Here is a 16,930-nt window from a genome sequence, read left to right on the forward strand (position 1 = left end):
CTAGTCCCATATGTGATTTTTCCCATTTCAGTGAAGAATAGAAGATACAATTTTATTTTTTGAAACATGATAAAGTGAGACTGCTTTTAAGATAATACAGATATGTACATTGTCATGCAATAGGGCAAAAAGATAATATACTTCAGGCAATTATTGCCAGAATACATCTCACACAAATTTTCACCTGCTCCATAAACACACTTACATTGATAACTATGGTATCTCTTTGAAACTCTCCATCATTTCAATATTCCAAGAAAGCTTTGGAATCCATAATGAATGTTAAATGAAGTAAGCACAGACCGGTTTACTATTCAGTCACCTTAGAGTGATGGAAGAAACTAGACTTATATAACTGTTGTACTAGTAAAGTTTATAAATGAGTTTTTAGATGCACAAAGCTATGTGAGGAGTATGATTCTGTGGTAGAAGCTGGAGATGGAAAATAAAAACGTTTCGTAAAAGAACAGAGAGGTTACAACGGCTTGTACTCAGTTGACTCTAAGGGAGGACATGACTTGAAAGCAAGTTCCTGTGATGAGAAATATACAATCCGTTTTTAAGGATAATGATGATTAATATTTCATTTTGAATTGTTGCCTTTTTTGCGTGTGTGATCCCAAACCCTCTTTAAATTCCTGCTAAAAGCAACAGCTTCATGTTTAGTTGCTGGGGGACAGAACAGGAAAAGGGCAGCCATCGTAGATGGTAAGAAACTGGGAGTTTGGGTCAACCTCAGGGTCGGGGTTCTGCAGCAGAACCCAGTTCCCATTAGAAAATTATCAAAAGTGTAACAGGGTCCCAGTTTTATAACAACAGAGGTGCTGGGCAGGTCATCAATTTAAGAGGCAGAGGAACCAAAAACCAGAGACTGAGTTTCTGGAACTGTTATAAACAGTTTCAGGTTTCAGGTATGATAATCCCTGTCATTAAAATGTGGACAGGCGTGTATGGGGGCTACAAAAAAAAAAAAAAAAAAAGTCCCCACCTTCTAAATTCTACTACCTGCCCTAATAATTCAAACAGTATACAGTAGATTCACAGGAGAAGACCAAATATTTAATATGTGTGCATGGGGAATTTGTATAAACATGAAAATTCCAATGTCAGTGAGGTAAAATTGGTTATGTTTGTCATTTTGGACAGCTGAGAAAAGGAGAAATGGGGTCTGAGATTTCAAAGGAAGTAGGCAACTTGTAGGCGGTAGAGGAAGTACAGAACGTATATGGCACAAACATTTTGGCCTCAATGGGACATAGGAGTGATCTAGCTACTTAGTACCTTCATATTTACCAAACTTCACCCAAATTAGGCTAAGGTGAGTAAGCCATGATTTCTTTCCTGGAACAGGTCTTTCTACCTGAAGCTTTTGGGAAGGAAAGGGGGTGGATCAAAAGTTCTTTCTGAGTCTTTTATTTCTTAATAACCAGTTTAAAATCAATACCCCTAAAGGGAAAGCTCAGGTCCCCTTCAAGTGCAAGACACTCTTGCCTCCCCCTTAAACAAGGTTTGTATTGGTCGTATACCTGTTCTTGGGGCACTGTCATGTCAACAGAGATGAAGAGACAGGTGCTCCCAAGTGAGTCACTGCCTTGGCTGCGCTGGATGAGTTGCTGCAGAGGAAGGAGGGAAGGCGGCAAAGTAATCACATGGGTGTTGTGCACATTTTTAGTATAGCAGTTAGAAACAGGGCAGGAGGAGTTTGAAAGAGTCACTGTAACATCCTCTGGCAACACAATGGAACCCCGCAGGAGTGTGCAAAAACTGCCCTGGCATGCTAGTCTGGCGTATAGTGAGTGCAAAGCCGTTTTTTGTGGTTTTTTTTTCCAGCAGACTTCAGGAGGATAAAGGTAAATCTTGAAGTCAATGCTGCACATACTGCCTGTCACATCATACACACTACAATCACTAGTCGAAAGACAGAGATCCTGTATGAAATGAGGGGGTTGGACCAGATGTTCCCACTTTAGGCATCTTTCAGCTTGAAAGTGTAAGGTTCAGTTGGCTGAGTGCAGTGTGAGAAGGTCCAAAGTTCCCGCGTTATTTATTTCTGTTCTCTCTTTTTAACTTCATTGCTGTATGTGAATAATGATTTACGATTTTAGAGTTTTTGCCCTGGAAGGGATCCTGGACGTCACAAATGCACTTACTTCTATATAAAAATGAAGAAGTAGAAGACATGTCTTTTCTCTTAGTTGCACGATTGAATACCTGAGTCTATGAATGATGCCTTATATTTGCCTTTAATTCCTTATACTGTCTAGCTTGATACTGTGGACATAGTGTTCCCGAACAAAAGAATGACTGTTATTAATGATGGTGGACACAAAAAATAAGTGGTGGTCATTCCCTCAGGTGCTGACAGCTTTGAGAAATGTACCTTCATTCCAAAGAACTGCACAAAAAACATACTTTAAAAAATTGCCTATAATTTCAGAGGATTCATGGATCCCCTAGGAAAAAAAAAGTATTTAGATAAACTTACCTTGTGGACTCATGAAAACCAGATTAACAATTCCTTTCCTCAGGTATCTGTTACCTATCTGGATATACCCTATATTCAAAGGTAAAAGAAGGAGAATATAATTTGAGAGAGAAGATTTTCTTGGAAGAAAAAGGTTTAAAACTAATAAGGAAATGTGTTAAAAATCTGAACAGTAAGGTGATATTTCAGAAGAGTTGTATCATTTTTTGAAAGAAAGGTAACCTCAACACATCATTATTTAACAGTCTGTAATTAAGTTACAAGAACAATTATTTTTAGTTTTTTGAGATTTCCAAGTGTGTGGCACATGATAATTGCAATTACTGGTAAACCTCTAATCATTTTACTTTCTCTTCTCTAAACCAGAACAAAACATAGGATAGGAATCATTTTGGTAAATATAATTCAAAAATGTATATTGCCATTTAGTAGGTAGTCCATTATAAGACATAGAAGAAATTCTGCCAATTTCTTACACATGCAGTAACTGTGATATAATTAGGACTGGTATAAAATCACATTTGAATATAATGTGGTAGATGATGATGGCATATGACTCTCTTCCCTTAAGACAGGTGATTTACATTAAGTTGATAAGCAAGGCCAGAGCAGTACATCCTCTCTAAATGTGTTCTATATTTACTGTGCCCACATGACAGAGCAGCCCTTAGTGGCCGGGGTAATGCCCACTGGTACTTTCCAATCCTCTCTTCGTTGAGGAATTCCTATTGGGATGTAGAGCAACTGGACAATTTTGGGCCCCTTCTTAGTTCTATGTAGAGAAGGTAGTTGTCACCTGGAAGTTTTAGGAGTAACTTTGTGGCAACATAAACTGCAGGCATTTACTTTATTTTCATTAAAACTGTAGATAGCCATGTGAAAATTTAGATTCCCTTTTGGGTCTCTGGAAGCTTGCAACTATGGTTCCATAACTTAGCTGTCTTGGATGTTTGACTTGGTGTTGAAATTGTATAATTTTGTTGGTGTTTTATGTTGTCCTTGAAACATACTTCTGTTTGAACTCTTAGTCTATTAGTTAAAAAAACATGTTACACTACATTTACATATTTTAATACATTTAGAATGCAATTCAAATATTTTAGAAGTTGTCATAAGAAAGAATTACAGAATTTCAAATTGTTATCAAAGCAAATATGAAGTGTGATCAAGAATCTTTAAATTAAAAAAAATTATTATAGTAAAAGACATTGCCTGAAGTGATTCAAAATATTTACCTTTCTTTGTCATTTTGACTTTGCGGAAAAGCCAGAAGTCACACAGTGCTAGATCCAGTGAATAAGATGGATGAGGTCATACCATACTGTTTTTATTTGACAGAAATTGCCACACCTGAATTGATGTGTGACATAGAACCTTTCCATTGTGATCACAAAATATGGTGAATGCTGCTGCCGAGTGCCATCCAACAGAAAGTCAGGGATCTTCAATACAGGAAGTGGCATGTGGAATCTTAGTAACAGTGTGTGACAAGTTTCACCGTGTTCAGTGCAGTCAGTCGGGTGTGAGCTATGGTTGAGAGAAGGTGTGCTTTAATGTATGCTGTAAATCATCCTACGTCATGACAACACTTTGTGTCACACATCACTTCTGGTACTGCAATTTCTGTCAAATAAAAACATCACGCTGTCTCCTCATCCACCTTATTCACTGGATCTGGCACCATGTAACTTCTGACTCTTCCCCAAAGTCAAAATGATTCAGGATATTGAGACAGCCACGACAGTGCAACTAAAGACACTCATGAAAGAGGACTTACAGAACTGCTTCAGAAAATGGCAAGAACAATGGGATAAATGTGTTGGATTGAGGGGGGTGTATTTTGAGAGGAATTAATGACAATATGTCTTTTGTTGTTATATATGTAATGTATAAATATATATTTATATATACACGTATATTTATATATATGCATTACATATATATTTATATATGTTAAACATATATATTTAAACTTACATATATTTAAATATATACATATATGTATATATATTTAAATTTAAACATTTGCCATATAGTTTGATCACACCTCGCAGCTTCTTCAAGTGGCCCTAGAGTTGTGAAAGCAAACTCGTATCACACTATTCAAGATACTTATCAATAGCCTTTTGGTTGCTGAAGTAAAAGAAATACACATGATCATGGATTCATCCTGTTCTCAAGATATATTTATACACTCTAAGAGTGCCCTTCTTTCTTCAATCTATAAGCATTTCTCAAGTGACTATTATAAGTAAAGCACAAGGAGGCATAAGAAAGTCTCCTTATTCAAGAAGCTAAGGATCCAGAAAGGATGGAGATATATGAGAACTGATTACAAAATAATGTAACAGTAGTCCAGAAAAGAATAAGTTTTATAGGAATAAAACGGACACTGTCCTCAGCCTAAAATGTCAGTTACAGAGGTGTGGCTTCAACTACGTTATTTTTTTTTTTCCCTTGTGTTTATTTATTGAGATGTAATTTACATACATAATTTACCATTTTAAAGTGTACAATTTATTTATTTATTTTTTTAGTGGAGTCATGTAGTTTTGCAACAATAACCACTATTTAATTCCCCCTAATTTTCATCATTCCAAAAATGAAACAATGCACCCATTAGCAATCACTCCCTATTTTTCCTTTACATACTATGTTTAATATTAGTGGTGAGAAGGGCCATCTCTGTCTTTTTCCTGACCATAGAGAAAAAGCTTTCAATTTTTCACCATTAAGTATGATCTTAGCAGAGTATTTGTCATATATGTCCTTTATTATGTTGAGATAATTTTCTTTTACACCCATTTTATTGAGTGTTTTAATCACAAATGTATGTTGTACCTTGTCAAATGCTTTTTCTGCATCTATTCACATGATCCTTTGATTTTCATTCTTTATTTTGTTAATGTGGTTTATCACACTGATCGATTTGTATATGTTGAACTATCCTTGCGCCCATGGAATGAATCCCACTTGATCGTGATGTATAATCTTTTTAGTCTATTGTTGTATTTGATTTGCTTGTATTTTGTTTAGTATTTGTTATCTGTATTCATCAGAGATATTGGTCTGTGATTTTCTTTTTTGTGTTACCCTTACCAGTTTTGATATCAGGTTAATGTTGACCTGAAAATATTGCTTCTTCAATTTTTTGAAATAGTTTGACATGGACAGGTATTAAACCATCTTTGAATGTTTGGTTCAGTGGTGAAGACATCTGTTCCTGGACTTTTGCAGTTGGAGAGGTTTTGGATGATTGTTTCAATTTCTTTACTGTCGATTGGTGTATTTAGATTTTCCAGTTCTTCATTATTCAGTTTAGGAAGGTTATATGTTTTTAAGAACATGTACATTACTTCTAGGTTATTGAATCTGGTGGCATATAGTCCTTCAAAATTCTGCTTGTATGATCTTTTGTACTTCTGTATATCCATTATAATGTATCCTCTTTCATTTCTGATTTTGTTTCTCTTTTCTCTTTTTTCCTTAGTCTAGCTGGGGTTTCTTGCTTTGTTTTGTTTCATTTTATTAATCCTTTCAAAGTACCAGCTCTTTATTTCATTATTTCTTCTATTGTCTTTTTGTTCTCTATTTCATTTAATTCTGTTCTAATCTGTATTATTTCCTATTTTCTGCTGATTTAGTTTTCATGTGTTCTTCTTTTTCTAGTTCTTTAAAATGTAATGTTAGGTTCTTTATTTGGGCTATTCCTTGTTTCTTGAGAAAATTATTACCATGTCTAATGATATAAATGTTCCTTTTAAACTTTGTTTAGAGCATCCCAATAAATTTGATAAAGTGTACTTTCATTTGTTTCTGTGTATCTTTTCATTTCTACTTTTATTTCTTCTTTGACTTAGTTGTGCTTTAGTAGCGTGTTTTTTAATCTCCATGTAATTGTGTTTTTTCCTGCTGTCTCTTTCCATTTGATCTCCAATTTTAAAATATTAGGGTCAGAAAATATGTTTGGTATGTTTTCAGTCTTCTTAAATTTACTTAAACTAGTTTTGTGTCCTAACATATGGTCTCTCCTTGAGAATGTTCCATTTGCACTAGAAAATAATGTGTAGTCAGGTGTTCTAGAATGAAAGACTCTGTAAATGTCAATTATTTTTATTTGGTCTAATGTGCCATTTAAAACTATTTTCTTACAGATTTTCTGTTTGGATGATGTAGCCATAGCTGTGGCATATTAAAGCCCCCTACTGTAATTGTGTTTTTTGTCGCTTTCTCCCATTAGTTCTGTTAATATTATATATATGTATATATGCTTTTTGGTTGAGAGCATATATATTGATAATATGTCATGTCTTCTTGTTGTGTAGTCCCCTTCATCATTATGAAATGTGCATCTTTGTCTCGTATTACCTTTTTGATCCTGAAGTCTATTTCATCAGATATAAGTATGAATATACCCGCTTTTCTCTGGATGCCATTTGCTTGAAGTATGTTTACCACCCTTTCACTTTGAGTTTATATCTGTCCTTGCAGCTTAAATGTGTCTCTTAGAGGCAGGATATAGATGGATTTTGTTTTTTGATTCAATCTCCTACTGTGTGCCTTTCTATTACTGAGATCAGTCCATTGATATTGATATATAAGGAGTTTTTATAGCCATTTTATCTTTTGTTTTCTGATAGTTTGGTGTCTCCATTGTTATTTGCCTTTGTGTTTCTAGCTGTCATTTTAGTTTGGTGGTAATCCATTAATTTCTCTCTCTCTCTCTCTCTCTCTCTCTCTCTCTCTCTCTCCCCTTCCTCCCTCCATCCCTCCCTCCCTCCCTCCCTCCCTCCCTCCCTCTCTCCCTCCCTCCCTCCCTCCCTCCCTCCCTCCCTCCCTCCCTCCCTCCCTCTCTCCCCCCACACCTCTGTTTTATCTTCTTTACTGTTTACATTATATTTAAGGGTATAGTATCCTATTCTGAGTTTGGGTTGACATTTCCTGCTTCTGCCTCTCTGTTAGTAAAATTAATCTTAGTTTTATTATTATTCTTTTTTTATTCCTTTGTCTTTTTCTTTGGGTAGAATTACCTCTTTCATCATTTCCTGTAATGCAGGCCTTGTTGTGGACAATTCCCTCTGCCTGTGTATATCTGGAAAGGTCTTTATTACTCCTTCACATCTAAGGATACATTTTCTGTATATATTATTCTTGGCTGGTGATTTCTCTCTTTCAAGTGTTTAAATATTTGATTCCTCTCCCTCCTGGCTTGTAGAGATTCTGCTGGAAAAACTGATAATGTAATGGGCTTTCCTTTGTTGGTTACTGTCTTCTTTTCCCTGGCTGTCTAGAGAATTCTTTCTTTTTCATTGATTTTTGACTGCTTCAGTATAATGTGCCTTAGAGAAGGCCTTTTAGGATTGAGGTAATTAGGTATTCTGTTTGCTTCTTGGATTCAAAGATCCATTTGTTTCAATAGGTTTGGGAAGTTCTCATCAACTATTTGTTTGAATAAGCTCTCTGTGCCTTTCTCCCCTTCTTGTCCTTCTGGTATACCCATTATTCTTCTAGTCCTCTTTCTGATGCAGTTAGATATTTCTTAGAGAGTTCTTTAATTTATTTTAACTCTCAAAGTTCTCTCTTCCATCTTCATCATTTTCAGATGTTTATCTTCAATATTACTGTTTCTTCCATATTGTCAGCTCTGTTTCCTAAGCTTGCTGTTTCATTCTTCATTTTTTGATTGAGTTCTTTAGCTCCAAAATTTCTATTAAAAAAAAAATAATTTATTTGGTAAAGTATTCATTTTGTCATTGATCTTATCTCTGAGTTCATTAAACTGCCTGTCTGAATTTTCTTTCATCTTGTTGGTTTTTTTCAGACAGGAATGCTCAGTCACAGAGAAAGCAACTACTGTCTCAGTCCTCTGCTCTCCTGGGATCTCAGTGAGCTCAGGGCTATGTTTGCAAAACCCATCTCTGCACTTCTCCCTTCCCTCTTTCCCTGTTCACCCCTATTCACTCACCTTCAATCTTGAATTCTCTGTAATTTTAAACCACATATTTTCATGTTTTTAAGTTTACTTTCTGGAAATTTTTCATTTTCTTTTTGAGCTGTCCTATTACCTTGGTTATTCATGGTAATTGCTGAATTATTTCTCTCCCTGGGCATCTCTGGGAATGAATTCTCTAGCAGGTTGATATGAAGAAGTCTTTCTTTTGTTTTCCAGTCGGTAGCACTGAACATTTTATTTTGTCTTGACTTGTTCTGGCTTCTGGAGTAGAAGATTTCCTGGGAAGGCCGTCTTCTCCTCTGTGATCAGGTTGCCTCAGACTCAGGGCACTGCCCTGTTGGGAGGGTGTGGTTAGTGATGGGATTCTGAGCCCCTGAAATTCCAGTGTTGCCCCTGTAGCCAGATGCAGAGCTGTGAGCCTCAGCAGCCGTGTGTACACTCACTGGGATCAGTCACAAAAAGGTATTGATGGGGTGGGTTGGGAGAGGCTGCTGGTGTGTTTGTGGCTCTGTTCTCCTGCAAGTAAGAGTGACTGTCAGACCAGAGCTGCCTCACCCCTGTATCTCCTCCCTTGTCACTGAAATTAGCCTCAGTGTGTGTCTGCCATTTAGGAACTGTCTCTCCAGTTCTCAGAGCCATAGATATTTTGCTCTTTAACCCAACATTGCTACAGTTTTTTTTTTTCTGGATCCCATTGCTAACCCTGTGCTGGGGAGGCAGTTCTGGGAGGGGGTGGGGAGATGGCCTGGCTCCATGGCTTTGTTTTCTGCCTGGCAGTGAAAGCTGTTAAACCTCAGCTGTCACACTTCTGTATTTGGTCTCTGGCCTGAGGTGTCCACTATGATCACTGGGTTCAGCTGTACTACATGTTGATCCCTCAGACAGGAGCGCTCAGAGCCACAGAAAGTGCACCTGCAGTCTCTGTCCTCCCCTCTCCTGGCATCTCAGTGATCTCTGGGCTATGTCTGTGGCCCCTATCTCTGTACTTCTTCCTTCCCTCTTACCTTGTTCATCCCTATTCACCCACCTTCAGATGTTTTTATGGGTGGATCTCTCAGATGTATTTGTGTGTTGCACAGGGAATCCTGTATTGAATTGTAGTTGTTCAACTTGTAACTTCAAGGGGGATGCCTCACACTGACATGCTTTTACTATTTCATTCTTTTTTTCACGGCTATATGATTTTTTTGTGTGTGTTTGGATATATAATATATATTTTTTATCCATTTATCAGTTGATGGACTTTTGTTTTGTTTTCCCCACTTTTTGGCTTTTACAAGTGTTCATATATGTTTTTGTGTGACATATATGTCACATTTGTGTTCATATATGTTTTGTATGTTTTCAGTTCTCTTAGGTATATACCCAGTAGTTGAATTTCTGGGTCAAATGGTAGGTATGTGTAACTTTCGGAAGAGCTGCTAAACTGTTTCCATATCACATGCACCATTTTAAATTCTCAATAGTAATAAATGAGGTGTCCAATTTTTCTACATCTTTGCATTCATTGGTTATTTTTTTCTGTTTTTGTTTTGTTTTTGTTTGCTTGTTTGTTTCTTTTTAAGTTATAGTTATCCTATTGGGTATAAGGTGGTAGCTTATTGTGGTTTTAATTTGCACTTCTCTAATGACTAATGGTGTTGAGCATCTTTCCATTTTTTATTGGCTATCTGTATATCTTCTTTGGAGAAATGTCTATACAGATCCTTTGCCTGTTTTGTTTTCTGTTGTTGTTGTTGTTGTTTTGTTTTTTTGTGTGTTTTTTTTATTTGGGTTATTATACTTTCACTATTGAGTGGTATAAGTTACTTATCAGTATTCATTTATAATTACTTTCTCCTATTCTGTAGATTTTCTTTTCACTGTCTTGATAGTGTTCTTTGATGCGTAAAAGTTTTTAATTTTGATGAAATCCAATTCATCCTTTTTGTCTTTTTTTTTTTTTCTCTTTGCTTGCTTATGCTTTGATAACACATCTAAGAAACAATTGGCTAGTCCAAGGTTATGAAGATTTTCACGTATGTTTTCTTTTAAGAGCTTTATAGTTTTAGCTTTAACATTTAGGTCTTTGATTCATTTTAAGTTTTTATCTTTTTTTTTTTTTTGAAATGTTGTGATATAATGGTTCACCTTTATTATTTTGGTTGTGGATGTCCAGTTTTTTTAGTATCATTTGTTGAAAATATTGTTATTTTTCCATAATCTGTCTTGGCATCCATATTGAAAATCAATTATGCATAGATTTATGACTTCATTTATGCATTCTCAACTCCATTCATGTTGATCAATATGTTTAGTCTTATGCAATGATACACTGATTAGTTACTGGGACTTTGTAGTGAGTTTTTATAGTTGTTGGGAAATGTCAGTCATTACATTTTGTTCTTTTTCCCACTATTCTGGGTACCTTACATGTCCATATGAAGCTTGGACTAAATTTTGAAAGGTGAGTAGTAGATGCCGAGCCAGACAGGAGAAAATTTCCTGAAAAAAAATGTTTCTGGGAAGAGAAGTGTCAGGAAAAAAAAAAAAAAAAAAGAAAAAAAAAAAAAAAAAATATATATAGATATATATATAGATATATATATAAAGTTGAAGTATGAGAAGCATACCAGGTAAAGAGATGAATAGTAATAAGCACTGAAACAAGGAGAAACAGCCACTTTGTGATTGTGTGAGGCTGAAACAGAGGACAGGGATTTGTATGAGTTGAAGATGGAATGATAGATAGGGTCACACACATTTGATCGTATAGGGAAGGGAGTGTTTTATCCTGTAGGCAGTGGAGAGTCACTAAAGTTGATGGCAATCTTTCTTTGTTCTTACAGTGGTAAAGTAAACACTTGTTCCTTACACTTGTGAAATGTTAGAGTTCTCCTGAGAGATATATCTATATCTACATCTATCTAGATCTATATATCTATAAATATATTTATCTACATACGAATGGGCTGGCATGTAGTTCAAAGCTTTATAATTTTAACTACACATCTCTTGTAATATGCATGAAAAATCTGAGTGGTAGAAATGTGTTAGTAATAAATAGCAACCACTCTTCATTCTCTCAGTGTACTCAAGCCAAATAACTTTCAAAGCAATAAATGTTATGAGGTGTATAGAATTTCTCCATTGCACAGATAAACAAACAAACAAAAACTGAGATTCAATGAATTAGAATACTGCTTCCCTCTACCTACAATCCGTTTCCATTTTATTTTTTTAAACAAATTCTACATTTTTTTTTAAGTCTTTGTTATAAATTACAATTGCATCAGTAACTTTCTGAAATATGTTGATGATCCAGTTTGATAGCCAGGGAACTAAGAAAAGATTAAATTATGGAAATTAGGCAAGGAAACTAAGATAGACCTTTTACAACCTAAGTTTCTTTGGTGGTGCTTAGTTCACTGAGTCACCTGGTCTTTCATGCATTCTGCGTGCATTTTTTACATGCTTGCCTGAAGGCTGTGTGTGTCCCTTATGTTCTTCTTTTTCTTCTTCTTCTTCCCCCTAATGGCAAAACTAGAAAAGTAACGGTGGGGGAAGATTTATAAAGAGGAACTGACAATGAAAATATGCCATATATGCAGGACAATGATAAAAATAAAATTTATGATAAAAATTATTAAAAGTAAAAGAGGGCAGTAGAAGGGCAGGAAAGAGAGAGAATAACAAATTGAATGACAAGATATAATGAATAGAGACATTATCAGAATGACCTACATTTTCATCTCTAAAAGGGAAAGAGAAGGCGATTGAACCATTTTTGGTTAAAAAAGAAAACCTTCTGTGCTGCAAGATTCTGGATCTTATCTTAATTCTGAAATAATATAGTTTCTTTCTTAAAACCCAATTCTGCAAAAGCACCAGTTTAATAGTGACAAGCTGTCTGTTATTTTCTCTGCCAGGATCACTCATAATCATGAATAAAGTTTATAAAATCCTCAGTATTTCTACTAGTGCTGAAGAAAAGAGTCATAGTTTTTATGTGCTAGCACCCAGATCCCATTGTATTTGGTGGTTCCTTTACCAGGTTCATAAAAATCAGCAATTCTGTTGGGTGGTAGCCTCCTTGGGAGCTTTCTAGGTATAGTCTGAACTGGCGTGTTTCCGAAGGGTGGGGAAAGACCTGAAAAAAGGCAGACCATTTCAGACTGATAGGTGGCAAGTACAAGATGGACGGGAATTTACGAGGTTTGTCTTGGGCAGCTGAAAGGCAGGTAGATCTTTGTAGCTGCCCTCTAAATCTTACACGTTTATATAGGGGCTTTAACTGTGTTTAGTCATGTATCCAGTTCAGATAGTCTCAATACCACATTAATCTCTCAAGACTGTATCTTTGGGGCAGCTTCTGGGAGTGGGCAACACAAGTGGAAGCACATTCCAAAAACAGGAGGGTCGGGGTGGGGGGAGGAACCTCAAGTTGCTCAGGTCAAGCTCATGAGTCAAACCAGCATTCACACCTACTTGATGACTTTCCCCAACAACTTCTCTCCCACAGCACTTCTTTTGGTTTACTTAATCTATTTCAACTTTGTAGCACACCATTCCACACAATATCATATTTATTTAATGAAATATGCTCATTTTGCCCAAGGGAACTCTATAACCGGGGTTATGAGAAACACATCTTCTGCTAAAAACATTTCCTTTCTGCCTTCCCTTCTACTTCAATGGGCTATTTGAACTATGAAAATAATTTAGATATGACTTTAAAAATTTGGTAATGCTTTTGTGTTTTTATTCTGGTTTATATGATTTACTTGATAATCGTAGATTGTTGCCGGATGAGTCTATTGTGAAAATAAATTTTAAAAATCTTTCCTGGCTTAACCAGAAATATTGGACAAGTAGATATGGATAGCATATTATTAATAGCGGCAGTATAATCAACTAAATTTAGAAAACACTTTAGTGATTACTGTATTATTTCATACTCATATTTGTCATTTAACACTTAAATGATTCTGAAAAATAAATCAATTATCAAACATTATTTATACCAAGCACTGTTACAAATATTGTACAATTATTTACTTTTTGAATGTCACAACAATATATGAAGCAGGTATTTTCATTGTTATTGCTAGTATTAATCCACAGTTTACAGATGAGGAAACCAAAGCCAAAAGAGATTAAGTAGGTTTCCTCAAAATTACATAGGCAATAAGTGGAAGAGTTGAGATTAAATTCAAGTATTTGGAATCCAAAGTCTATGCATCCAAAATAAGCTAGTTAGTCAGATAGTATTGTCATCATTGTACATAAAACAATACTGAAGCTCAGGTACATTGAGTAATTCTACTAAAATACTAGTATTTTATACTTTCTATTCTTCAGTATTATACTGAATCTTGATTAATACTATGGCTGCTTAATACCATAGCTGTCCCTTAGGAAGTACTCAGTGAATATGTGATGAATTAAATAATATTAACAAGAAATATTAAAGGTATAATATTTTTAAAATACCTTCTATGTATCTTCCTTTTGAAATCAATTTCTCTCCCAGTACCCTCCCTACCATACTCATATTAGATCCAGGAAATGAGAGTGTCAAATGCTACTTTTTGGAAAATGAACATATGATGTAAGAGAAGTTTCTTTCAGACAGAAATGGCTTTTCTGGGTTAAGGAAAAAAACGAGAGAGCTAAAGTGAGAGCAAGTTCTAGGATGGTATTTTTGGTCCCCTGGATTCTAAAAAGAAATCAGTTGGGAGGTACCACTCCAACTTGAACCTACATGGTGATCACAGTGTAATGGCAGTGTGCTGTGTTTGGCAAAGAGTAGTAATCCCTCTGTGGCATTGAGGAGTCTTCCTCAGCATTTATGTGACATGGGGTGGAACCCATGTGAGATGTGGAATGGGAGAGCTTCGGGTCTGTTGACCTGGCACAGGACACCCTGTGAACCGAGAGCACCATAACAGAGAATCTTAGATGGGCAACCTGCACTATGAGACTGAGAGAAAAACATTTACACTAGTAGAAGAGGGGTGAGATCCACTCTTAAATGAGATATGAGGAAAGTTGGGGAAGAGTTTACATAATTTTTTGACATACACTGACTTTCATAGCAATTGCCAATCACACATTTAAAAACCAGATGACACAAGTGAAATTGCCACTGAGTCTTGAAAAATGCTAGAAGACCCCAATATGATCTGATATGGACACCAGGTCCACTTTCTTATGAGGGCAATAAAGATTGCTCATGGAACAAAATACCACCTTTGGAAATGTATCCTTCCCAAAATGGCATAAAGGACACAGATTGATGTTTCTTTAACTGGCAAATTTGTTCTTTCAATTGTCCGGGGACAAGGAGATTCATGAGAAAGTGTGTATTGGCTGCAACACAATGAAATAAATCAAGCTTCTGGGTTTTTTTTTTGTATTTGAGTATAGTATGTACATTATTTTCGATTATCTCAAGGATGTAATTATGTTGTATTTGTCTGAATATATAAATAAAATGATTTCATTATAAAAATTCAACCAGTATATAAAAATATGAACAAGAAAGTCATGGCCTTCTGCAATTCTACCACACTGAAATAATTCCCACTTATATTTAATGACAACTCTTTTATGCATCTTTATAGTACACTTATAATACATATAAATATATGTGTCTGTACATACACATATATGTTATGATTTCTGACAATTAAGTTCCAGAACTTGTTGCAACGATGTTGCTAAACTTCTGTGACATCAGAGGGATTATTCATTATGAATTTGCACCAACTAGACAAACAATTTACCAAGTTTGCTATTTGGAAGTTCTGACAAGGCTGCGTGAAAAAGTTAGACGACCTGAAATTTTTGCCAACAATGTATGGTCCTTGCATCACGACAATGCAGTAGCTCACACGACACTGTCTGTGAGGGAGTTTTTAGCCAGTAAACAAATAACTATACTGGAACACCCTCCCTACTCACCAGATCTGGCCCCCAATGACTTTTTTCTTTACCCAATGATAAACGAAATATTGAAAGGAAGACATTTTGATGACATTCAGGACATCAAGGGTAATACAATGACAGCTCTGATGGCCATTGCAGAAAAAGAGTTCCAAAATTGCTGTGAAGGGTGGACTAGGCACTGGCATCGGGCATAGCTTCCCCAGGGAAGTGCTTCAAAGGTGACTGTAGTGATATTCAGCAATGTGGTGTGTAGTATTTTTTCTAGGATGAGTTTGTGAACTTAATTGCCATACCTTGTGTATGTATTACTTGTGGGGTTATATATATTCAATATGTTGCCTCTTCTGCCCATCTACCCAGATATCACACCCCAAAACTCTTTATCCTCACTCACTCCATCATAGAAAAATCAGATTTTTTTTCTTACATTTTAATCAAAATGTATTCACCTCACAAAAGATGCCTGGTGAAAACTAAAGTTGTACTTTAACTATTCTAGTGAAGTAAACTTTATGTATATATTATATATGTGAGTGGTTAAAAAATTCTGTCAAGATGGCTCAATGAATTCAAGACAGAATGACAGAAAGAAAACTGGCATTTTTCAGTTCTTATGTGCTATGGTTAAAATCATAGACTGAGGGGGCCGTCAGGAACCTACTTCAGTTTTCTCATTTCACAGATGAAGAAGCTGAGGTTGAGAGAGTTACGTTTAAATAGTATGTGAAAAGCAGGAAGTGTGCTACTCCTGTTGAATCCATGCAAGAAACTAAACAGGCTTGATTAGTTGAACAACCACCTTGCAAAACAAAATAAAAACCATAACAATAGTTACCATTTTATTGAGTATTTATTAAATGTTAGAAACTATGTTGGACTTTTATACGAATTTAGACCCGCTGAATTTTAACACAAGTATTTGTTAATAATTAACAAGTGATAATTTCTTGTGGGCACAAGTAATTACTGTTAACACAAGTATTATTTTTAAAATTTTATAGATGAGCAAAATAAGGAGCACAGAAAGCATGTCATTTGCTGATGTGAAGCAACTCCTGACTCCAGAGTGTGTGCTGCTGCTGTTATACCGGGCTGTCTTCCAACAGCAGCAACACCAGAACCTGGAGGCTGGTGACTCAGGGCTTGTTAAGCTCCCCTCAGCATTAATTTTCAGATTTCAACTGATACTGCTGACATCTCTCCCCTTTGTCAAGTGATGAATTCAGCCAAATAGGCCTTGGATTGTCTGATCTCTTTCCAGTTGGCTAGCCCAGGATTTGCTAGCTGGTAAAGCAAGTTTACGCTTTGTATTTTATAAGCAGAATTGATGCTATGTAAATTGACTACTAAGTATGCCCTTAAGTGGAGTATTTAAAACTAAATATACTAGGGAGACCTACCCCCCAAGGCTTCATATACTCAGCACAGAGAGGGGGAGGCAGTGATAGAATCAACTGGTTTCAGTGTTTACAAGGGTATACCACACAACCACAAAGTTTTCTTCAGGAAGAAAAGGAAAAAAAAAAAAGAAGAAGAAGAAGAAGCAGGCACTGTTATTTAGG

General features: G+C 35.8%; 1 protein-coding gene across 3 annotated transcripts in view; it reads left to right on the top strand.

Annotated features, from left to right (window-relative positions):
* NAALADL2 (N-acetylated alpha-linked acidic dipeptidase like 2) overlaps positions 1-16,930 on the top strand; it is a 1,226,521-nt gene that overhangs the window by 788,833 nt on the left and 420,758 nt on the right. The gene's annotated exons all lie outside the window — the stretch shown is intronic.

The sequence above is a fragment of the Rhinolophus sinicus genome, chromosome 17 (genome assembly GCF_057876585.1).
Source record: "Rhinolophus sinicus isolate RSI-liver-muscle chromosome 17, RSI-T2T, whole genome shotgun sequence".
Taxonomy (NCBI): domain Eukaryota; kingdom Metazoa; phylum Chordata; class Mammalia; order Chiroptera; family Rhinolophidae; genus Rhinolophus; species Rhinolophus sinicus.